We start from the raw sequence: 25,682 nt of genomic DNA, 5'->3' as shown, positions 1-25,682 counted from the left end.
ACAGATTATGTTCCAGCCATTCATTTCAAGTCTATGTGTGTCTTTCTATCCCAAGCATGTCTCTCATACATAACATATTATTGGATTCCAGTTTCCAATCCGTTCAGCTATCCACTTCTGTTCTATGGGTTATTTAACACATTCACATTCATAGTTATGATCACTAAGCATGTCTTTCTTTCCATTTAATTTTCCTGTTTATTCTTTTTTCTTTGTATTATATTCCTTCCTGAAAATCTATCTTGCTTCCTACCTCTGCCTCCCCTAATCCATGCTCCTCTTTATCATCACTCTCCATATCTCTTATTCTCTTCTCTTCCTAGCCCACTATAGGCCAAGATAGTTTTCTATACTCAACTGAGTATGTGTACATATTCCTTACTTGTTGAACCAATTCTAATGAGAGCAAAGTTCAAGCATTGCCCAAGACCCTCCCCTCTTTTTCTACTCATTATAAAAGCTCTTCCTTGCTGACCTTGTTTTAATGTGAGAAAATGTGCTCCATTCTACCTTTTCTTTCCTCCTTCTTTTGATGCATCCACTCTTTCTCACTCCTATATCCTATTTGTAGAGATCATTCCAACATAATCAACTCACACCCATATCCTCTGCCTATATAGATTCCTTCTAACTGCCCTAATAATGGCAACATATTTAGAATTTAAATGTATCATCATCCCATATAGGGATATAAATAACGTAATTTCATTGAGTCCCTTATGATTACTTTTTTTCATATTTGCTGTTTTATACTTCTCGAGTCTTCTGTTTGAATATCATTATATTCTGTTCAACTCTGGTCTTTTCATCAGGAATGCTTGGGAATCCTCTATTTCATTAAATATTAATTTTCTCCCTAGAGAATTATACTCAGTTTTCCCAAGTAGTCTAGTTTTTATTGTAATCCTAGTACTTTTGCACACTGGACTATCATAGTCCAAGTCCTCTACTGCTTTAAAATGGAGGGTGATAAATCTTGTGTAATTCTAACTGTGGCTCCAAAATATTTGAATTGTTTCTTCTTGCCTGTTTGCATGATATTCTCCTTGACCTGGAGCTCTGGAATTTGGCTATAACATTTCTGGAAGTTTTACTTTGGGGATCTCTTTCAGGAGATAATCCATGGATTCTCTCAAATTCTATTTTACCCATTGAATCTGAGGTATTGGGAGTTTTTCTTTTTAATTTCTTAAAATATAATGTCTAGGTTGTGTTTTAATCATGGTTTTCAGGTAGTCCAAAAATATGTTTGAATACATAAAATAAAATGAATAATATTAACAAAGGAAATTAATTATTTAAAAGTATAACATTTATTATATATTATATTATATAAATATGTAAAATTATGTTATCTGTATATATGTAAATATAGCCTGTGTATGTATTTGTATATAAAAATGATATACATATATATGCATTTTTTCATTGCATGGCACTAAGTGATATGAGAACTACTGGATAACCTTAAGACACAATTCAGGCTAACTGAAGATTACAGGTTACATGTTTTTTATGACTTCTAGGTATAAAATGTTCTGGTAGCTCAAGTACTTCAAGTCAAGTTAATTTTTAAGATGAGAAGTCATTGGAAGATGTAAAATCACTGTTCAAAAGCAGATGGTTGAAACATAAAATCAAAGGCTTTTGCCTTTCCTAATTGGCCCTTACTTTTTAAAGCTCCTGACCATATGCAGTGGTCTACCCTGGTTTTCTGTTTCTATCTTCCCTTAACAAGAAGTGACATTCATAATAGCTTTGTTTATTTAAACTGCTTCATCAGAGCCATGATTGATTTTTAACAAGGTTATATGCAATACACTGTTGTCAACCAAATTGAAAGTTAACGTGAATTCATGCTGTATGATGTAAGTTATGATGGGGATTATTTCCTTCCTTTGCATGAAATGTATTTAATTAGCAGATTTGGACTCTGGAGTCCATTCTCTGTCTGTGGTTCTTTTTTGGATCTAGCAGAGGTGAATTTCTCTCTACAGAGTAGTTGTTTTCCCAAAAATACTGTGTTAATCAATTTGTTTTTATAAATTGAAGCCTATTACAAACACACTTGGAGAACTATTCAAAAGGAGCCTTGCAGGAAATCATTTTGTAAGATGAAATATTGAAATGTGATTTTTTTCACTTCTTTTTAAAAAAAAAATCTGCTTCATAAATTTGGATTCTGACTTCACAAATTATCTTAAAGAGAGGTACCCTGTTTCTCTCAAATTTGTGTATGGGTCAAAGAGGAAAGTAGTTTTTGCCAAATTCAGCAACAACTCAAGAATGGCACAGTGTGCATTTACCCAAATATTTAGATGCATATATTAACTGAAAGTTTTGCTTGAGTCAGGAAGAGGCAGAGCTTCTTCACAGATGTATCACATTTTCAGAGAGGGCATTGCACAATGGTAAGAAGATATGGAATCAAAAGTTGTAAATTAACATCCTGTATATACTACTGACTAGCTGATTGTCCTTAGGCAAGTCACTTAACTTCATTCTGGGACTTCGTTTCTTCAAAAGTAAACATGAAGGTTTAGAGTAGAAGCACTCTAGGTTTCCTTCTAGCTCTAAATTTATGATCTTATAACAAATAAAATATGACAGAGCAACTTCTACCCATCTTTGCATAAAATAATCGCAACAGTTAAAAAAGCATGTCTCAGAATTGTATTCTTCCATAAAAGAAAGGATAGAGCTTAGACCTATAATTTCATTGATATTGGGCCCTCTCAGATGAGGAAGTTTCCTTAACCATGATTTGTTACCTTGTCTATAATTTATAGTTTTGAGACTTACTTTAAAAGCTAAGAAGTAGGAAGCAGCTGGGTGGCACAGTGGATAAAGAACCAGCCATGGATTCAGGAAGACCTGAGTTCAAATCCAGCCTCAGCCACTTGACATTTACTAGGTGTGTGACCCTGAACAAGTCACTTAACACTTATTACCCCACCAAAAAAAAAAAAGAAAGAAAGAAAAGAAAAAAAAAAAGCTAAGAAGTAAGTGACTTGACCAAGGTCACAAAGCCAGGATGTGTCAGAGGTGATATCTGAATCTAGGTCTTACTAGCTTGGAGACAGCTCTCTATTTACTATGCCACAGTGTCTCTCTTCATCAAAGTAGATGAGTCCTAAATAAGTGGTTCAATGACTATGGGTTGCTATTGACCAAGTTTTGGGGAGATGTTGATTGACTTCTTACCACCCCTGGGAATAATTTAGACATTGAGAGAACATAATTATTGATAGAAATGGCATTATTGGTGATCTATTAAATTAAATAATAAATAAGCATTTTTAAAGTAACTGCTTTATTTCATGTTCCATGCATTCCACACCAAATAGAGAACAGTGCTTGATTTCAAAGTTTAGATTCCTTTATGGAGGATGATATGTATATGTGTATGCACATATACATGTACAATAATATATACTTATACTTACACATGTAAATATGTATTAAAACAGAAGACAAATACAAAGTAATTTGAGTCGAACACTAGTAGCTAAGGAGTCAGAGAAGACAATAAAGAGACTGGCATTTTCTTCTTGATTCACAGGATAATTCCAAGAGTTATAAGGCTGGATTTTGTTCTTCCCATCCAGCAACATTTAGCAGCTGATAATCTCTAAATGAATTGTTATGTGGTAAACATTATCCCCAAGCTATTAAAAGGTGAAAGCAAAACAACACACAACTGATATATGTTCCACTTAGATTTTTTGAAGGATATGAATTATTACAGAGATTAATTATAGCTGGCCAGATTTCAGATGGATAGTGAGTGCTTGGTAGTACAGGAGCTGATGTTGGCTAACTTGAGTACTTCCTGATGAATGATACACTCCTCTGGGCCTGCAAAGTTTGCTCTAATTCTGTGCCTGCTTTCTTCATTATAAGATAAGTAACCACATTCATGTTAGTGTCACAGGATTTCTTCAGTCTCAGTGCAGTTTGATGTTGAATTGTTCCTGTATTTATATGGTGAAAAGCTGCACTTTAGATGTTGATTCTTATCAGTGAGAAATCTTTCTCCTTAATATTCTTGGATATCTAAAAGAACTAATTGTCCAAGCCATATAAACCAACTAATCGAATATTTAAAAGAACTAATGCACCTGAGGTAATGGAGTGCTAATTTTCTGAGTGCTAATTGGCCAGGGCATTTGAACCTAGCTACTGACTAATAATTTTGATACTCTTCATTTGACTATGAATGTCAATGCCTTCACATCCAGATGTTCATTGTGTGTAGGAGACCTATAATGGACCGATTCATATATTACACCAAAATACGCCAAAAGCAGTTCTTAATGCTTTTTTTCATCATGGAATACTTTGGCAGTGTGGTGAAGTCTATGGTTACCTTTGGAGAATAATATTTTTAAATGAATAAAACAAAATTCATAGTATAACAAAGGAAGTAGTTATATAAAAATAATGATACTGTATGTGTGTATATATGAGTACATATGTATGTATGTGCATATACACAAGTGCATATGTAATAGGTTAAGATACCTTGTCATATAATAAGTGACATTAGAATATAGTAATTTTATTTTCAGTTAGGCTCCTCTTGTACTTGTTTTGGCAGCACATAAACTAAAATTGGAACAATACAGGGAAGATTGGCATGACCCATGCACAAAGATGAAACACAAATTTGTGAAGTTAGGCTCCTTTGCTCAGTTTGGAAACTAATGAATGTGTTGTGAACAATATTGATAAAATTTCTGAGTTTATGATTTTTTTTTGCAAAATATAGGAGAAAGGGGAGGAAACTAAGACATTAGGCTATAACTGGCTGTACTACAAATAAAAATATATTAAATAAATATGCAAGCAAAGGATCATAAGTCAGTCTTAATACAAATATTTCTTCTACACATAGAATATAGGTTTCCCAAAGTTTGTATATGTGTGTGGGGGGGATGTGACTTTCAGTTAGAGTAGACAAAAACAATAACAAAATGAATATAGGCTCAGTCTTTCATTTAGTTTCACTTCTACAAGTTTGGTCTGAGTCTTAAAGGGGAAAAAAGATTCTAAGAAACAGAAGGGAAGAGATAGTGCATTCCAAGCAATAATAATGGCTAGAGTAAAGATCATGGAAGCAGGAAACAGAATTGAGTCTGAGGAAGAACAGAGCTCTTCTGCTAGATCACTGGATGCAGGAAGAAGAATAATGTATAAAAAGCCTCATTGGGGCCAGGTTGTTATGGACTTTCAAACCTCAAATGAATTTGTGTTTGATAGGGATCCATTGGAGTTTGAGTAAGGGATCGATATAGACCACTTGAGGAAAAAATACATTCCCAACTTACAACCCTTAAGAAGACCATGTAAAGGATTCTTGATTTAGTAATGTATGGTCATTCATGAACACAAGTAATATGCCTGATTAAGCATTTTCAGGCCATGTACTCTCTGGCTTTTCCATATTTAGTAAGTAATGCAATCTTCTCCTCTGTAAACCTCTGGGTCTCACCACAGACATGTCCAGGATAATGCATGAGGCTGAAGTATGATGGCCTTACAGTGGAAACCAAACCCCATTTTATTCTGTACATAAGCACCATTCTGTCTCAGACTCAGTCAATACAACTGAGTTAATAAGATCAGTTCCTAAGGAGTTATCTGGACGTTTTTACCTGCCACTTCTAAAAGGTATTTTAAAAAATATGAGCTAACAGACTTCTTCAACTAATGTTAGTCATTGAAAACTCATTGCATATGCTATATCTAAGATGCAAAGATTACCAAAGAACAAAGTAAGAAAAAGGTGGATGAGGGAGGAATTTACAAGTGAGGATAAAGCCTATAGAAATGTGATATATAATGGCTGTGATTAATGCAAATAAAAATGGTTATCAATAGAATATTGAAAGTTGTCAGGTATGTCATTTAGCATCACACAGAGAAACGTGTCCCCCTTGTTACAGTTTACACTCCTCCTATAGCCAGTAGTCTAGAAAAAAACTTGTCACTGTTCACGAAATATCAATAGGCAGTATTTCTGTTTGCTATCACCCCTCACCATAAAATGTTTAAGCAGTTATCACTAAATGTGTATAATTAGCTATTTATAAATTATGTATATATACTCATATTAACTATGAACCTTATTAAACTAAGAAAATAGAAATTTTAAAATGATGAGATAAAGATAAAAATTATTTGATGCTAGAGTTAACAAGGAGCCAATGGATTTCATTGAGTGGGGGGCGGGGTATCATGGTCAGTCCTGTCCTATAGGAAAATTCCCTTGGCAAATGCATGGAAGATGAATGAGTAAGGAAAGTATTTTGGCAGGGAAACAAATAAGAAGGCTATGGTCCAGGTGAAAGGTGATGAGAACCTGAATTGGGGTGGTAGCTTAGTGAATAGGGAGAAAGGTAAATATGCAGGAAATTAGGTAGAGGGAGGAACAATAAGATTGAACAACTGATTGGATCTATGGAAATGAGGGAAACTAAAAAGTTGAACATGACACAAAGAGCTCACCAAACACTCATACTGGTTCAACCTGTGGCTCTTCCTGCTCTTCGACCTGGTGTTGTTTGTGTTGTCTACCTGCTGCCCTGAAAAATTAAGCTGATTTCTGCATAACAGCGTGGTGTGCTGGATGATTTTTGAAAACAAGGTTTTGTCAAGAGAAATTTCTGACAGCCTTCCTTCTGGGATTTCTTTCTGCAACAATCAGCGAATCTTCCAATGGCTCAAGAGATAGTAGTGACACACTATATCCCTTGGGTAGCTAGACTATTGCTTAATTGATGCAAACATCCTTCAGTTCATGTTGCGATAACTTTTCTCAAATGTTTAATGACTTTAAAGTGGCTTAATAGAAAGGAACACTTTTACTTATTAATTATATCTGCATAAAGGTAATCTTTGATATTTAAAAGAAAAGGAAAGAACCAGGCCTCTTACTTATGGAGTTACTGCCATGGAATACAGAGCACAGAGTCCATCAAGGGGCACCACGAGTGGAATTCTCAGTGTTATACATACAGTGGCTATTGTTTGGTTGATTGAAATTATAACTGCTCTGAGAGGCACTGACCTCTTCAGAACAAGGAGAAGTTAGGAGTGATTAGTGTTGGGAGATGAATGTTAAGGTAGTTGTGTTGAAGACTAGCTTTTTAAAAAACTTTTTGAAAAAAATTTTGGTGAAGTAATTGGGGTTGTGACTTGCCCAGGGTCATACAGCTATTAAACAAGATCTTAGCTTTTTTTAAAATTTTAAGCTTCAAGCCAGCTTGTCCACTCTTTTCTTTCACCCTCATCAAAAGTAAATATCAAGTGTCTGAGGTTGGATTTGAACTCAGGTCCTCCTGACTCCAGGGCTGGTGCTCTATCCACTGCACCATTTAGCTGCCCCAAAGATAGCTTTATGATATATGAATATAACTTTCCTTGTGAGGGGGATACAATGATTTTTCCCCCATAGTATGGTTGTTATCACACATGCCTCCTTTATTTGCTTTCTTTTTGACTAGGTAAAAGAAGCCTCCTTTACTTCATTTCTTACCTAGGTTCAATCACTGAGTGGGCATTGCCTCAGACAAACTGAGGCCTGTGGAAGGCCTTAGCTTAAAAGACCAAGGTTTCCCACTGTATCTGGGTCCATCTCCAGTGGTCCTGATGCATATCTTGTCACTGGACCCAGATGGCTCTGGAGAAGTAAGGTTGGTGACTTTGTATAGCCCTGCATCACTTGAATTGAATTCACTGCTAGTTGTGACACCACCCTTGATGTCATGTTCCTCTTCAAAAATGAATGACAGGGTCGGGGGCAGCTAGGTGGTGCAGTGAATAAAGCACTGGCCCTGGATTCAGGAGTACCTGAATTCAAATCCAGCCTCAGACACTTGACACTTACTAGCTGTGTGAACCTAAGCAAGTCACTTAACCCTCATTGCCCTGCAAAAACAAAACACCCCCCCCCCAATAAACAACAATAACAACTGTAAGACCATGGACTACTACTGGGGTTGTGATCCCATTTTGGAGAACAGAAGACATTTAGATTCTAGTCTCAGCTCTGTCTTTCAGTAACTGAATCATCATTCTTCACTGCATAGGTTAATAACCTTAGGCAAGTCATTGTCTTAAAATGGAGAATGTTGGTGGGACAAAGTGTTATTGTAAGATATGAAAGTCCTTTGAAAAGTAAAAAAAAAAAATCAAATGAATGAATTGTTATTGTCATTGTTAAAGGATTAGAAAGTTAAGAGAGGAATATTCAAAGGGACAGTGATCCACATCCACCAATGGGAAAAGAAAATCCAGTAGTTATTTATTAAAGGTAAATATAAAATAGTAATATCACATAAAAATAACATTTTACTCAGATTCAAAGAATCTAATACAAATATCAAATGGGAATGTGTGGCCTGACAACATTTCATGTTGAAATGTTCTGGCCATTTAAATGGATTCCAAATCAATGCTGTGACATGATAGCCAAAAAAAAATCTATTGCAAGCTTAGGCTTTATCAATAAATAGTTCCCAGAACAAGTGATGTGATCATCCCTTTGTCTTCTGTTCTCAACATCTGATTTTATTCAAATTTGAATTACAAAAAGGGTAGGAGAACCATTAAATGCAATCACTCCACAAAAGAGACAACCAGGGCACCATGAAGACCATGAAAGGTTCAACTGAGGAAACTGAAGATGTTTGGCCTGGAGACGGTATCTTCCTTCAAGTGCTCACTTCCTAGGCATGAATTAAATTTTACATATGAACTAAACTAGGAGACCCGAATAGTCTCTTACAACTTTGGGATTAGGTTAAAAAAAATATATCATTTTTAGAACTCAAAGGATGTTTTTGATAATGGTAGTGATACATTCTACACATTTTAAATATGTTCTTCTGCCTACATTGCAATTACATATTGAGAAATAGTGCTTTCAAGATTATCCTTCTTTTATCTCTTTTATATACTTTCTCACTTATAGTCTTGTCGGTCACTAGTTTGAATATGTGTGGTTAGCTAGCCTTGTATTCCTGACTCAATTATATGTTCCTCAAGGGCAAACAATGTATCTCTTCCCTTTTGTTTTACCAGTGCCTATCAAAGTATTTCATACACAAAAGGTATTCAGTATCTGTTCATATTGATTCTGGTCATTGTTTTGTCATGTAGATCAGTCTCACTCATGTTAGAAGGCTTCTTCCCACTAGATTGCCTCCCATTCTGCACTCATCACCAGATGCAGGCACTTCGAGGATTTGAATTGCAATATTCTACCTGAGACCTTATGCCAGAGTTACTAGAGTAATAAGAATTATAGTGAGACAACTAAGAGCTACAGTTTCCAGGGAAGAAATCAACATCCCAAGCACAGTGAATCAGTTTCAAGGTAAAATGAGCTTAGTAGAGTAATCATCTATCTTTCCCCCAATGTTGGTAATGTGAGGGGCTGGTTGATTTGTTTGTGAGCTTATTTCTGAGATACTAAATTTGATTAGAGTGAATTCTCCCTCTGGGTGCTTTTGTAAGTTATAAAGCAGAGCTCTGCTAACTACCAATAGAAAGTCAAAATCTATAAATAAATTTGGAGCTACAGGAAACAACACTGGGCAACGGTGAGCATTTTATTATTCAATACATTTGGTTGCTGGTGGCATAGCTACTTATTCTGAGAGATCCATGTCCCTCTAAACCAAGCAAGCATTTAATATCTAACATTTTACAGCCCTGTTCAGGGGAACAAATATTCTTAGGCACTTTAACAAATAAAGAATATAGATCTTCATAGAAAATATAAAAATGAGTACAAAATGTAAATAGTTGAGAAGAGATATGAGCACTTCATGGCTCAGGAGGGAGAATAGCACAGCCTGTTGGAGTAGAAACATTATAGCCTTTTCATTCTTTATGCTGTGTCTTTAGTAAGCAAATATCCCATTTTATTCATAGGTGTTTTTTTTTTGATTATTTTAAGAAAATACCTCTTTATAAGGTATTTCTATCAGGTAGTGCAATCTGGTGCATGACTCCAGGGAAGTCATGCACAGCTGTCTGAGGTTTCTATTTTGATGGGCAAACATGGGGGTGGGGGTGGGGGGGGGGAGAAACAAAAACTGAGGAGGAGTTTGGCATGTCACATCCCCCAAAAGAATTTTTAATGTAGTTCAGTGATATTGCGGGGTGTGAAACCCACTTCCCAAGACTGAGCACTTGGTATTCTGTGTCATATCATTTATACTGTCTAAATTCAGTGGTGATGGTGGTGGCGTGGGGCGGGGTGTGTGTGTGTGTGTGTGTGTGTGTGTGTGTGTGTGTGTTAAGCACCATTCAAAATGTCTGACTCTCCATGACCCCATTGCTAAACAGGTCCAAAGAAAACAGGATAACCATTCTGAGTCTGTGATATTCTTCTTTCATTATCTCTATTCCTTTCCATCAATTTCTTCCCACCTCAACACCCTCCTTCAAAATAGTAGTCATACTGGTAATCTTAGAGTATAATTGGAAGACACTATATAGCCACAACATAAAGTAAGAGCAGCCAATGGCTTATATTGATATGTGACATCAAATTTCACAAAGTGTGAGATTTGGAGTCAGGTGACCTGAATTCAAATCTCTCCTCAGTTTCTTAAAATATCAGTGTGATTATCAGCAAATCCCTCAGGTCTCAGAGCTTTAGTTTTCTTATCTAATTGGAGAAAACAATAATAATTACACTATTTAGACACACAGTTTAGGAAAGTATTTTGCAAAATTTAAAATTCTATATAAATAAATTAGTATGATTTTTCATTCATCTAGTTATGTCCATGAACCATAGCATATCAAACCATTCTATCCTCCACTATCTCCCAAAGTCTGTCCAAGCCCATATTTGTTGCTTCCACTGATAGAGTAATCTTTAAGCCCCCAAATATAAAATCTGACAATGCTTCATTTCTTTTCTCCTTTGATTTGTTAGGAAGTGATGGAGCTATTAAACAAGATCTTAGCTTTTTTTAAAATTTTAAGCTTCAAGCCAGCTTGTCCACTCTTTTCTTTCACCCTCATCAAAAGTGATACAGTTGGGGCAGTTAGATGGCACAGTGGATAAAGCACTGGCCCTGGATTCAGGAGGACCTGAGTTCAAATCGGCCTCAGACACTTTACACACTTACTAGCTGTGTGACCCTGGGCAAGTCACTTAACCCCAATTGCCTCACAAAAAAAGTGATACAGTCTGAATATATGTGATTGATATTTCTCCCAGCAACCTAAATTCTGGCTAATGTGACAATATATACCCTCATACTCCTTTCTCAATATTAAACCAATCAATTGTTTCATGGTTGATTCTGTGGCTTCTTGACCCACATACAGGAGAGAAGTAAAGTGATCTAGCACCCCAATCACTTTAAGGACTTCCCATGTTTTGTTGGGATCCACATAGTTAAGGACTTTAGTGTAGTCAATAAAGAAGAAGATTTTTTTTCCCTATAACCCTCTCTCTTTCTCCCTAATAGCAAATGTTAACAACTGTCTCTAGTTTCTCTGCTTCTTCAAAAACAAGCCTGCACTTCTATTAATTATTTCTTTGCATATTCCTGATTCCTGAAGCTTAGCTTGCAGAATCCTAAGAATAACCTTGCAGTTATGCAAAATCAATGCAATTATTTGGTAGTTTGAAAATTCTTTGGCAATACCCTTCTTTAAGACAAAGACATAAACTAATCTTCTCTAGTGTAGTGGCCACTGTTGAGTTTTCCAAATATGCTGGCGTATTGAATGTGGTTTAGTAACAGTATCATCTTTTTTAGGATTTTAAACAGCTCAGCTGGAATTCCATCATTTTTACAAGCCTTATTGTTAACAAAGCTTCCTGAGATCCATTTGACTTTGTTCTCCTAGATGTCTGCCTCTATATCAGGAACTGCATCATCATGTTTATCAATGATGTTACTATCTTTCATGTATAGTTCTGTATATATTTTCCATCTTTTCTTAGTCTCTTCCATTTAGGTTAAATTCATATACTTTGGCTTTTATCATGACCATTTTTGCATGAAACATTCCCTTGATGTCTCTAATTTTCTTTTGTTAACTTAGTATTTTATCTTCCCCCAAATTACATGTAAAAACAAATGTTAACATTTTATCTTCCCCCAAATTACATGTAAAAACAAATGTTAACATTCATTTTTCAAACTTTTAATATCCAAGTTATCTCCCTTCCTCCCATTCTCCCCCATCCCCACATTAAGAAGGCAAGGAATTCGGGGGCAGCTAGGTGGTGCAGTGGATAAAGCACTGGCCTTGGATTCAGGAGGACCTGAGTTCAAATCCAGCCTCAGACACTTGACACTTACTAGCTGTGTGACCCTGGGCAAGTCACTTGACCCTCATTGCCCTGCCAAAAAACCCCCAAAAAACCCAAAAAACAAAAAAAAAACAAAAAAAGAAGGTAAGGAATTCAAAATAGGTTATACATGTGTTGTCATGTAAAACATTTCCATATTATTCATATTGTACAAGAAAATATAGACAAAAAAAGACTTGCCAAAAAAAAAAAAAAGACCAAGAAAAATAAAGCATATACACACACCCACAGACCCGTATATATATTTCAAATCTGTATTCAGACACCATCAGTTCTTTCTCTGGGTATGGATTGCACTTTTCATCATAAGTCCTTCAGAGTTCTCTTGGATCATTGTTTTGCTGAGAAAAGCTAAGTCATTCATAACTTACAATATTTCTGTTACTTTCTACACAGTATATTTCACTCTGTATCAGCTGATGTAAATTTTTCCAGATTTTTCTGAGAATATCCTTCTCATCATTTCTTACAGCTCAACAGTATTTGGTCATAATCACATATTACAATTTGTTTAGCCATTTTCCAATTGATAGGCATCCCCTCAATTTCCAATTCTTTTCCACTAGAAGGGAGCTACTATACATATTTTTATTCATATAAGTCCTTTTCCTTTTTGTTATCTCTATTTTCCCTGAAGAGACCTCTCATCTCTTTCATTCTATTGTTTTCTTCTCTTTCTTTGAATTGCTGATTTAAGAAAACCTTCTCTCTCCTTGCCCAGAGTCACACAGCTAGTAAGTGTCAAGTGTCTGAAGCTGGATTCGAACTCAGGTCCTCTTGAGTACAGGGCTGGTGATTTATCCACTGTGCCACCTAGTTGTCCTGAGTTTCTTTTAATTATTGACTTATTTCATTCCCTTGCTGTCTAAAGGACCCTCACAATTTTTTTCCCAGCACAATTTGAAAGCATCACTTCTGCAGAGATCAACTTTCCTTATAGTCTAGCTCAGGGCTTCTAAAACTTTCTTTTTCCCCATTTGTGACCCATGACCACTTTTTCCCCCAGAAATGTTTATGTAACACCAGGTATACAGGTGTGTGTATGTATGTATGTATGTGTGTATATATATATATATATATATATATATATATATATATATATATATATATATATATATATATATATATACTTTTAATGTTACCAATTTTTTCACAACCCCCACATTTAGTTATGTGACCCCATATGGGGTTACTACCCACAGTTTAAGAAGCTTTGGTCTAACTCTCACAGCCATACATTGCTATTGGGGAAAAACAACAATAACAACAACAACGATGACGACAACGGCGACAATGACGACAACAATGACAACATATCTTTGACTATAAAGACCTTTGTTGGCAAGGTGATATCTCTGATTTTTAGTATGCTGTCAAGATTTGCAATAGTAGTCCTTCTAATGAAAAATATCTTTTAATTTCATGGCTGCAGTCACCATGAAGTGACTCACTATCATTTGATGTCTTTCCAGGTTTTTCTGAAATCCACCTGCTCATCATTTCTTACAGCGCAATATTATTCCATTACATTCATATACCACAACTTATTCAGCCATTCCCCAATGGCTAGACATACACTCAATTTCCCATTCTTTGCTGCCACAAAAAGATATGGTATAATTTTTTTTTGTATATGTGGATCTTTTCCCCCTTTTTATGATCTCTTTGGGATACAGACCTAGTAGTGTTATTGCTGGGTCAATGGGTATGCATAGTTCTATAGCCCTTTTACCCAAGTGAGATAGACTTTCCTGAAGTCATTCTAAGTTATCTTAACCTGGAACATTGTTTCACTCTGTCTTTTTCTAGGCTTCAGAATCCATTTAAAGCCTTAAATTAATGTTATTTCCAAGGGAAATTGGGGAAAGCTCAGACAACTTGCTGGCTTCTCTCCACCATCTTGGCTCCATAATTTCATTTAGCTAAAGAAGCCCTTCTGCCACAAAAAAAAGCATTCATAAGGGAGGGGATTATCATGATTATCACCCTAATTTATCTCATATTTTTTTCAGTTGTACATGCTACAATCGAGTCACACTGGATTTCACCCATGGACATGTCTTGTACTACCCTATCTTTAGCTTTGTCCATCTTGTAAAGAGTTGTGAAGAAACATGGGCATTTCATCACTCAGGAGGAAGTGTACCATAGCATGCTGGAGAGTAAACATTGCCTATCACTGGAAGACAATCTTTTCACATCTTTACATATTGAATTTCTTTAAAACCCAACTCAAATTCCATCTCCTTGAGGAAAAGCACACACATCTGATAAAACTTTCTTTTGTGTATGTGGAAACTGAGGCTCATGCAGGTTAAATTACTTAACATGTTCATACAGGTAATGATTATCAGTGCTAGAATTAGAATCCAAGTCCTCTAATTTCAGAACCAGTGTTTTTTTTTTTATTGTAGCACCCTACCTCCCCAATTTATGTACTGCTGTACCTATGCATTATCCTATATATCTATCTGCATTTTTATCTTTTCCCTGCTAACCTATAAGCTCCATGAAAACAGTGACTAGTAATTATCTAAACTTTGTATCTCTAGTGTCAAAATGTGATGGACACAATAGGCACTTTAATACCTGTTTTATGATTATCATTTGAATTGAATAGAATTTTTAAAAGAAAAAATGGTGAGGAAAGGCAGTAAGCTCTCAAATTCACAACAGGATTACTCCAATAAACCTCTAAATGATGCCATAGGACAATTCCTGGAGCAGCAAAATCCACAGAAAAACATGAGATCATTTTCCAACCAAGGACAGCTTGGAAGATCTGAGGGAGGGAGCTGCTGTGCTGAGACAGGAGTGGAGCCCAAACCTCACAGTTGTACTGGCATAGATCCAGTTCCAGGAAGGCCTTGCCAGAGAAAGAGAGCCCCAGAGCCTCTGAATCACTGTGTTGCGAGAAGGCTAAGCCCTTGGCATGGGGGAGATTACAGGGGTCTCTGATGGTGTTGAGGAAGAACTTGGGTTTTGTACCCCTGCTGGAAACCAGGAGGTAGGTTTGAGTAGCAGTGGCCTGGGTGGGGGAAGGGCACTGGCTCATTGGAGCAAACAACCACAGCAAACAAATCTGTTTGATTAGCAAGTTGGCCTGGGGTTTTCTATGGACCAGGGAACAGGCCAAGCAAGTGAAGAACCTGTTCGTCCTTAAATCATACCACCTGGGACCCCCCTGAACCTTGGGGCAGTGCAGCCTGGAAACAGTGCCCCACTTTAAGGACCTAAAAGTCAAGTAAAAGAAAAGGAAAGATGAGCAGACACAAAGGTGAGGACTATAGAAAGGTTCTTTAGTGACAAGGAAGATTGAGGTGCACCCTTGGATGAGGATGGCAATGTCAGGGACCCTATATCTAAAGCTTCCAAGAAAAATATGAATTGGTCTTAGGCTATAGAGGTGCTCAAAAAGGACTTTGAAGATAAAGCTATAGAGGTAGAAGAAAAGATGGAAAGAGAAATGAGGGTGATGCAGGAAAGACATGAGAAAAATTCAAGAGCTTGAAAAGCCAAATGGAAAAGGAGATACAAAAGCTCTCTGATTAAAATAATTGCCTCTAGAATTAGAATTGAACAAATGGAAGCTAGTGACTTTATGAGAAACTAAGATACAATAAAGTAAATCCAAATGAATAATAAAAAGTTAGAGGGCAATGTGAAGTATCTTGTAACGATTGGAATGACACCACCTGCTGGAGACTTACTGTAGAAGAGTTCCACCCATGAAGCGAAGGTCTTTGAGGGCAAGACCAGGAGTCTTTTCTTTGGCATCAGGAAGTGACGTGGGCTAAGGGGAGGAGGAAGGAAGAGACTGGTGCTCGGTCTCACGCTCTCCCCTTTGGACTCTGGTGGAGAGCGGAGCTAGAAATGCGCTCTCCCTTTAATAGATAGGAATCTAGGCCTTTCTCTCTCTCTTTACCAAATTCTTATTCTCCTTACTAAATGCTTAAAAGTCTAACTCTTGCTAAAGCTTATAATTTATTGGCAACCACTCATTGGATATTTTAGACTAGCCAGAATTTTAGCCCTTAACAATCTTCTTGGAAAAACTGCTGACCTGGAAAATAGAGCCTGGAGAGATAATTTGAAAATTATTGGACTACCTGAAAACCATGATTAAAAAAAGCTTAGACATCATCTTCCAAGAAATTGTCAAGGAATATTGCCCTGATATTTTAGAATCAGAAGGTAAAATAGAAATTGAAAGAATCCACCAATAACCTCCTGAAAGAGATCCCAAACTCCCAGGAATAGCTAAATTCCAGAGCTCCCAGGTCTTAGAGAAAATATTGCAAGCTGCCAAAAAGAAAGAATTGAAGAATGGTAGAGCACCAGTCAGGATAGCACAAGATTTAGCAGCTTCTACATTAAAGGATCAGAGGGCATGAAATATGATATTCCAGAGGGAAAAGGAATTGGGATTACAACCAAGAATCACATATCCAGCAAAACTTGTATAATCATTCAGAGGAAATAATGGGACTTCAATGAAAAAGAGGACTTTCAGATATTTGTGATGAAAAGACCTGAACTGAATGGAAAATTTGACTTTCAAATACAAGAGCCTAGAGAACCATAAAAAGTTGGAGTTAGGTGACATACCTGAGTTTGTACACTGGGTAGGTGTCTTGTGTCTGAGGACAGATTGGGCCTGGGGTCCTCCTGGGTCCAGGATGGATGCTTTGTCCACTGTGTCACCTAGCTGCCCCATGATGACATCCTTAGGGAAAAATTTAGGGGTGAAAGGAATGGACTGGGGGAGGGGGAAGGAGAGAGGTAGCATGGGGTAAAATCCAACATGAAAGAAACAGGAAAGGGTTTATGGAGTGGGGGAAGAGATGGGGAAGGAGCAGGGCAGTACATGAACTTTACACTCATCAGAATAGGCTCAAAGACTTTAATCTCATCATAGCTGGCTCAAGGAGGGATTCACCCCCCCACACACACACACACAAACCCCCAATTGGGTGGAGGAATCTATTTAAACTGAACAGTAAATGAACCTAACACTCATCAGAATTGGCTCAAGGAGGGAATAGCAAAGACAATAAATCAGGTGGAGTAATCTATCTAACCCTGAAGGAAAATAGGATGGGAAGGGGATAAAGAGGGAGAGGCAAAATAAGGGAGGGCAGATTGGGGGAGGGGGGCAGTCAGAAGCAAATCCCATTTGAAGAAGGATAAGGTGAAATAAGATAATAGAGTAAATATGGGGAATGGAATAGGATGGAGGGGAACAGTTACCAATTATAATTGTGAAAACGAAAAAAGAGGGAAAATTATACAAAAAATCTTTATAGCAACTCTTTCTAGTGGCTAAGAATTGGAAATCAAAGGAATGTCCATCAGTTGGGGAATGACTGAAGAAGCTGTGGTATATGATTATAATGGAGTGTTATTGTGCTGTGAGAAGTGATGGGCAGGATGATTTCAGAGAAACCTGGATAGACTTATATGAACTGATGTATAGTGAAGTGAGTAGAAATGGGAGGACATTGTACACAGTGACAGCAGTATTTTTCAATGAGCAATTGTGTATGACTTGACTACTCTCAGAAATGCAATGATCCAAGACATTCCCAAGGGACTAATGATGAAATATGCTATCCACTCTCAGAGAAAGAACTGACATTGACTGAAGACAGACTTAAAAAAAAAAGAGCGCTTGTGGATTGTACATATATAACCTATGTCAGATTGGTTGCTGTCTTGTGGAGGGGTGAGGAAAGGGAAGGAGGGAGGGAGAAAAATTTGGAACTCTAAATCTTATGAAAATGAATGTTGAAAACTACCTTTATATGTAACTGGAAAAATAAAATAAATGGGAGATTAAAAAAAAAGAAGAAATGGTAGACAGTATAGCAAGAGCAACTCATTTCCCCTGGCTAAGGAATGCATTTGTCAACAAGCTTATAAGTGACCCTAATAGTAGCCAAAATATCACATTGTTTATGCCAGTTGAAAAATAATGACAGACTTAGGTGATTTATAAGCTTATTGTAAAATCTAGAACTGTTAGGGAAAGTGATTGAAGTGTTAGTTGAAATAGAGAATTAGGAGATGAGAAGATTTGTCTGCCAATCCAATAAACACAGCTGGTCTTCTCCTTCATACACACACTCAGTCCCCAGATGTTGCTGTTTCAATAAAACCCCAAACACATGTTGCCAGACACCAGTCTCCTCATCAGTACATTTTTGGGGAAGACTTTACCCATTTGTTCCTGACTAATTCACATAAACATTGTTCTGTGACAGCTGCCTGGTGTCCCAAATGCTTTTTTCAGAATATGTGTATTGCAGTGTGTGTGTGTGTGTGTGTGTGTGTGTGTGTGTGTGTGTTTAATTCACACGACAGTTTCACAGGAACACAGAATCTGTTCTCTGTGAGACATACATCATGCCTTAAACTTTTGGAAAGGGGAGTTGTTTTGGAAAACTAAAAACTGCCAAGGCCAAGGGGTAGTTAAGCTTTTTCTATGGGAAAATGGGGTAAAGAAAAACAAACAAACAAACAAAAAAACCAATAGCCTTCCAAAATAAGTCCACCTCAACAATAAGGAAGCACTGAGAGTTCTTTAACCCATTAGTTTTAAGAGAAAAGTGATGGGACTGAAAAGAGAATCAACTTTTATAGATGTAGAAATTTTAATTACCTGTAATTATGAAAACAACAGTAAGAACAAAAAGACTGGATTATCTTTGTTTGGAGCTAATTTTGATTTTTGGCTCAATCTCAAAGGTAAGCACATCAGTAAGCATATCAGAGGGTTTAAGAATTATAGTTTTGAATGTATAGAACCAAAGGCCACTTTTGAATGAGGGGGAGTAGTCACTCATTCACCTATATCCCAATGGAAACAACCTTCAAACCTGTAGTGGCAAGCTGGAAAATTCCAGAGCAGGTGCTACATAAGAAATGTCCTATGAACTAGAACTCTGCTTCAAATACTCAATAAAATGATAAAAATCCACCTGCATTCCTCAGTCCTACTGAGTTTTTCTGTCTCTTTTCTCCAATAGCTCAGCCTGTCATCCAAAGAATATAAATCAGCAAATTATTTATTGAGCATCTCTGAACCTACTATAAAGGATATTATAGTTTAGTTGTGTGTGTGTGTGTGTGGGGGGGGACCCAAGACAGCCTCATACAAAATGTAAATAATTCAAGGATTAAATAAAAATCCAAGGCTAAAATAGAAGAGATGTCAGAAGGAGTGGCATATGTTAAGCCTTATTCAGAGGTACACGAATGGTACAAAGGATTGTAAATAGGCATATTTAGTTGGAACAAATTTCTGACAGAGAAAAATTTTGATGGTAACGAGAAAACTGGTAGAGAACTTTTTAACATAACTGGGAAGAAAGGAGGAATCCTCTCTAATTCTACCAGTTTTTTATTGTGCTTTACCTATCAAATCTATAAGGTGCCATAATTACTAGAGTCATTTAGCCTTCATTTTCATATGTGTACAAATCTTAACTTTATAATGAACCTAAACAATTTTCCTCTAGATAGAAGTATTCAACAAGGATCATCAAAATATAGATAATAGGGGGAAAGGAATGTTGTATACACATATATACAGGTGCATACATATTTGTGTATACACATACTTATGTAAACATGCATATATATATATTTATATACACACACACATTTATATACATATACACATACATCTAGTACAAGGCAAGTTATTAAGCACATGGACCAGCAATGAAATTATGAGCTCCCAGAGGATCAACAACTATTCCTATGCCAATGACTCACATATCTATGTTTACAACTTTTGATTTTCTTCTGTGCTAAACTAGATACGTATTGAACTTGCCAACTAAATGCCCCATAGTCATCTCAAACTCAACATGATTCTATGTACAAAACAAAATTCATATATTCATATAGAAAGTATATTACAAGTATATATTTCACTCATTTAATTCTGCTTTCATCCCATATTTATGCAGTGACTACTATGTGCCAGGCACTATGCTAGGTATTATGGACCCAATGGGAAAATGAAAGTAATCCTTCCCCACAAAAGCTTATATTCTTTGGGAGGACAAAGGGGGAATTCCTATCCTAAATGCATAGAAATAGAAAAGTAAAAAAATACACAATAAATACAGATTAATTTGGGGGATATTCCCATAACTTCCGTTATACCATACACTTTTCCTAACTTCTCTAGTTCTATTAAGGGCACCACTACTCTTCCTGCTATCCAGGTTATCATGGTCCGATGGCCAATTTGCTACTGCATCTCATTGATTTGACCTCTTATTTCTCTCTTCACCCACACACCTACCACTCTAGTTCTAAACTCAATAATTACCTAATTAATCTTTCTACCTCCAACCTCTTTTCTCTATAATTCATTACCTACTCAATAGCCAAATTGGCATTCCCAAATTACAGGTCTATCCATGCTACTCCCTGACTGAAGAAGCCTCAGTGGTTTGTTATTGCATCTAACATATAATTCAGATTCCTTTATTTGGTATTTAAAGTTCTTCACAAATTGACAAGAGTACACTTTTCAGGGTTATTTAAAATTACTTGCCATCATCTTTCCTGTTCCCCATGACTCACATGCATTACTTACTCATTTCTGCCTCAGGGAATACCTTTATTTCCTTCAAGGATGAACTCAAGTTCCTCCTTTTATATAAAGCTTTTCCTTCCCTATCCCATAATTACTCTGTAGATATCATGTATTTTTGTGGGTTTTTTTAATTTGGTTTGTTTTTCTTCTTGGGCAATGAGGGTTAAGTGACTTGCCCAGTTTCACACAGCCAGTAAGTGTCAAGTGTCTGAGGCCAAATTTGAACTCAGGTCCTTCTGAATCCAGGGCCGGTGCTTAATCCACTGCACCGCCTAGCTGCCCCAGTTATCATGTATTTTTGCCTTCATATTTATGCATATTTAGGACAGAACTTCTCTTTTTTCTCTCCCAAAGAATATAAGCTTTGTGTGAGCAGGGATTATTACATTTTGGCCAGTGGTTCAAAAATACCTTGCACAGTGCCTGTTACATAGTAGTCACTGAATAAATGTGTTACGAAGGCAGAATTAAATGAACTACCTATAGGATTGAGAGCTTGAAGCAACCTTAGAGATTGTCTAGTCCAGCTTCCTCATTTTGCTGATGAGGAAACTGAGGCCCAAGGGGCGACAATGAATTCCCTATGATGGACATGAAAAATAGGCTGTGCTCACAGTCCAAGGATTATACATATAAATATACATATATACATACATGTATATGTATGTATAGTATGTATATATATGTATGTGTATATGTTTCTATAATAAAACTAGAAATCTTAACAAAATCTTTCAAAGGTAAAACACAGTTATAATCAATGTTGAGATGAATTACAATGGCAACTTGTCTTAATTCCAACAAGGTCTTCCTGGCCACAAACATATGCACTTCTCAAAGATGAAAGACCAAGATAATAAGAGAAAGAAAAGAGTTCTAAATCTGTTTCTCAGATCAGTTCCAGATCAAAAGCAGATGCTGGGGAGAGGGTGTAGCTAGGTTGCATAGTAGGTAAAGCACAGGCCCTGGATTCAGGAGGACCTGACCTCAAACATTTGAAATTTACTAGCTGTATGACCCTGGGAAAGTCACTTAGCCCTCAATGACCCACTCCCCCAAAATAAATGAATAAAGCAGATGCTCAGGACTTTCCTGGGATACTTAAAAAGAAGAGAAGGCCTGCATCCCAGACGAGTTACGCTTTTTGTCACAACCAGAAGAAAAGCAAAACTTTCAAACCCCTTGACAACAGGCAGAAAAAACGAGAATAATGTCCAAGAGTAAAATATCCAGAATCTTTGCCCACTACTTACTTTCATACTTAAGTGCCTTCTCAGTCTTGTGTTGGCTTCCTAGAATGAAAAAAACAAAACAAAACAAACAAACAAAAAAAACCCACACTCTATTTATATTGGTAGATATGCCAGCAAGGAATCAGTTTAGAACAAGGAGAGTTTAATGATATTAAGTGAACAGAAAACTGCCTTTTTTCAGTCTAGTCCAGTCTAGTCCAGATGATTCTCCTGAAAAAGCATTTATTTATCAAGAGCATACGGCTTTGGATCTTTGAGACATAGTTGTCCTCTCATTATCAAAGCCAATTAAGGGAAAGTCTTGTACTGGTAAGAATTAGGTAGTGAGGAATGAGTCTCTTCCACTTCACCTTCCTCATTCAAATGCATAGAAAGTGTCAGTATTCAAAAATCATAATACCAAATATATCCAAGTTTGGGAAATAGCTATAAAGTATCAGTTATTGACTATGGTATTTCCAAGGGAAATAAAGATATGGGGACAATGGTAACAATTTGACACATAAAGTAAGTTGAGGCTAGGTCTGCAGAAGTGTTTTTGAGAGGCAGAAGTAGAATTCAATTAGACCATAGCTTTTATTATAACATTATCTGGGATGTGTTTTAGACTCTTGAGAAGGTAATATTATTTGCTGTTGTTTAGTTGTCTTCAGTTGTGTCCAACTCTTTGTGAAAATATTTGGGGGGCAGCTAGGTGGTGCAGTGGATAGAGTACTGGCCCTGGATTCAGGAGGACCTGAGTTCAAATACAGCCTCAGACACTTTACACTTACTAGCTGTGTGACCCTTGGCAAGTCACTTAACCCTAACTGCCTCACCAAAAAACAAATAAAAAAAAATTTGAGGGTTTTATGGGCAAAGATACTGGAGCGGTTGGCTATTTTCTTCTCTAATTCGTTTCACAGATGAGGAAACTCAGGCGAACAAGGTAAAATGAATTGACAGGGTCACACAGCTAGTATTTGAGACTCAATTTGAACTCAGGTCTTTCTGGCTCCATGCCCAGCACTCCATCCACTCCACCACTTAGCTGCCCTATAATCATTGTAACTCAGACAAATTGGTGCAACCATTTCTTACCCTGCACTATTTTTCCTGATGTGATTAAAGGAGAGCACTAGATAATAACTAATAGACTATTGAAATTCATATATACAATAATAGATATAATAATCCCAAGAGATGTGTTACAGGTATGTATTATCTCCCTTTTCCAACTGAGGAAACAGATTGAGGGAAATAGATAATTATTTTGCCCCAGAGTTACATAATTCATATTACAAGTCAGAGGTAAGATTCAAACCAGGCTTCTCCTGACTAGTTCCAACATCCTTTTCACCATTCTGTGTTGTCTATGTGTCTCTCAAAAATTGCTTCTAATTTATAATCCCATGATCCTACTCAAATCCCTTCTAGTTTCCAGTGTTTCAACATTCTTCACTAACCTGTTTCTACTTAATTAGATTATTTTAAATATATTTAAAACCAAGGAAAACATGAAGTGAATATTAATTTAATATATCTGTTTCCTATCGCTAATTGTGTTTGCTCTCATTACAATTGCTAAATGGGGTCATGATGATCTTTTGGTGGAGGGTTATATTTTGAGTATATTTTGATATTTTGATCTGCCTGATCATCAGGGCTATGGGGCTGATGAGTTAAATAATATTTGGCTAAAGGTTTGGAATTTTCACATAAAAAAATGTGTGTATGTGTATGTATATATATATATATATATATATATATATATATATATATATATATATATATATATATATATATATATATATATATATATATATATATATATATATATATATATATATATATATATATATATATATATATATATAATGATCTTGACTTTGAAGCACTTGTCATGGTACTTTGCATATAGTTAATACTTTGGCCAGTTAAATTGAATGAAGGTGATATAAAAATATCAATAAACATTTCAAGACAAGAAATTAGATTGTAACTGATTCAGCTCAGTACACAGACAGTGTCATTTAGTCTGACTCTACAATACATCTGGTCTACTGTATAATTGATTTTAAAAAGCCCTTTTAGGAAATCATCTAAATTTGGACAAGATGTCATCAGTCTTACAAACTAGCCCATACCAAAAAAATGCATCAATGCCATAATAGAAAGATTGGCAGATTTGGAGTTATTGTATTTGAGTTTGAATCTCAGCTCTAATTCTGTGATCTTGGGGCACGTCACTTGCACTTTCTTGGCCTAAATTTCTTCATCAATAATAAAAAGTTTTTGAATCAAGGTTTTCTTTTTAAACTCGGAGTCCAAAAGCCACTAGATAGATAGATAATTATAGATACATAGAGATACATATACAAACACACACACACATATATATGTATGTATATAACTAACTCAACGTAATTTTTATGTAAACTTCAGTATTTTATTTTATGTATCTACAAATGTTATTCTGAGAAGGTATCCATATAGTGATGTCACCAGACTCAACAAAAGGATCATCTCTCACACACACAAACACACACACACACATGCACATGCACATGTATATGTGCACACACATACAGACACATGTGCACATACACACACATATGTATATGCACACCCACGTACCCATATATACACACACATACACAAGTATATGTATATGTATATGCATATGTGTATATATATGTATGCATACACACATGCACACACACACGCGCACACACACACACATCTAAAAATGGTTAAGAACACAGACTGGCTAAGCCCAGAGCTTCAATTCAGCTCCAAATCTACAATCTTATGTATGGAAAATCTTCACCTGGACTTGATTAAAAGGCATCCAATGAGAAGCAATACACCACTGTCTGTGGTACTTTATTTTTCTTTTGAAAAAGTTTAGAAGTATACCAGGCTTGGGGCAACTAGGTGGCACAGTGGATAGAACACCGGCCCTGGATTTAAGAGGACCCGAGTTCAAATCTGGCCTCAGACACTTGACACTTACTGGCTGTGTGAAACTGGACAAGTCACTTAACCCTCATTGTCCTACTGAAAAGAAAAAAGAAAAAAAGTATACCAGGCTCACTTACTTAATTAGGCCAAGGTGAAATATTAGTAAACACAGAATGAATGAACAAATTAATGAAAATAAACATATTAAATGTTTACTATGTACAAAGCAATGTGCTAAAGGCTGGGGATAAAATGGGTCAAAATATTTTCTGTCCTTTGAGCTCAAATTCTAATGATGAATGGTGGAAACAACATAAGGAATGTCAGCTACAAGTCAGATATAAAGTTCCCATGGTGACAGTCGTGTCCAGCTACAAAACAAATGGTAATTCATATCAATGGGTTTCTTTCTGAAGATAAAGAATTTGACATGGATGTTGATGGTCAGAACTTCCTTTCCTGGATCTTTAGTAGCTATGGCTGATTATTAAATGGGGGCAGAGGCACTTCCAGTGGCAGA

At 36.3% G+C, this 25,682-nt stretch overlaps 1 non-coding gene across 1 annotated transcript; it reads left to right on the top strand.

Moving 5' to 3' along the window:
* Window positions 1-4,584: 4,584 nt before the first annotated feature.
* On the top strand, window positions 4,585-4,691 carry LOC122752251. The gene has a single exon (XR_006356034.1). It is a non-coding gene; the product is annotated as a U6 spliceosomal RNA (small nuclear RNA).
* The last annotated feature ends 20,991 nt before the right edge of the window (window positions 4,692-25,682 follow it).

Source organism: Dromiciops gliroides, chromosome 3 (assembly GCF_019393635.1).
Source record: "Dromiciops gliroides isolate mDroGli1 chromosome 3, mDroGli1.pri, whole genome shotgun sequence".
NCBI lineage: Eukaryota > Metazoa > Chordata > Mammalia > Microbiotheria > Microbiotheriidae > Dromiciops > Dromiciops gliroides.
This window is presented reverse-complemented; position numbering and strand designations above follow the sequence as displayed.